This window comes from Olea europaea, chromosome 20, assembly GCF_002742605.1.
Source record: "Olea europaea var. sylvestris chromosome 20, O_europaea_v1, whole genome shotgun sequence".
In the NCBI taxonomy this organism is placed as follows: Eukaryota; Viridiplantae; Streptophyta; class Magnoliopsida; order Lamiales; family Oleaceae; genus Olea; species Olea europaea.
Genome location: NC_036256.1, coordinates 9,582,032 through 9,583,002, shown reverse-complemented (window position 1 = coordinate 9,583,002; position 971 = coordinate 9,582,032).

Here is a 971-nt window from a genome sequence, read left to right as displayed (position 1 = left end):
TATATATATATATATATATATATTTCAGCTTTAAAATCCATGCAATATCAAAATACATCCAACTTACTAAACACACGCTTTGTGAAAGTGAAAACAAATCAGAAAGCATGGAAGGAATTAAAGAGGAAAAAATGGGCCACTGCCTAGGTTTCAATAAGAGCATAAATTCATACTCACATAGTAGAAATAAAGCAAATAAACATACACACATACACTCTAGATGTGAGAGTAGCTTAAAGTGATCTGGTTGAAAATTTGAAAACGAATTTCACTGATCAATTCCCATGATAAATTGCTAGAAAAGAAGCATGATTTTCATAAAATAACTCAGAAAATAAAAATAAACCGCATAGAATTGTAAATAAAAAAGCATGGATTGATATATCAAAAATCATCTTCGAGGAATCAAAATCCACATAACATAAGTTCGATTAAAATACATATACACTAAATATGTAATTGCGTGTGCATGTTAATGGATGTTATTGACCTCAAAAAATGTGCCAACAGAATCCCGACCTCGTTCCCTTATCACCTGCACACAGAGCACTCCATTAGGAGGCAAAGGCCGTCGGTCGAGAAAAAGGTCTGGAGGCCGTTTGCACTTCGAAGGTTAAGTTAACGGCCAAACGGAAAGAAAATAAAAAGTGCAAGAGACGGGAGAGGGGTTCGGTTCGGGTTAACATGAATTATCTTGGGATGAAATGAAACCACATATATATAGAAAATGGAGACGGGCTGAGTGCATTAATGGGCCTTGTCCAAGTCCAATAGTAAGGCCCAATATGCAATGATTTATATGTATAATAATAGTCCCCCAAATCCGAGTCGTATTATTTATATGCGGGTCGGACTTCGAAATATAAGTTGTCAAATAAACGATGCCATGTCGGCCAATGTGGAACGCCCTCCGTCATGCGTATGCTACGTAATTTTTGGATATAACAGATGTATATACGAAAAATGAAATG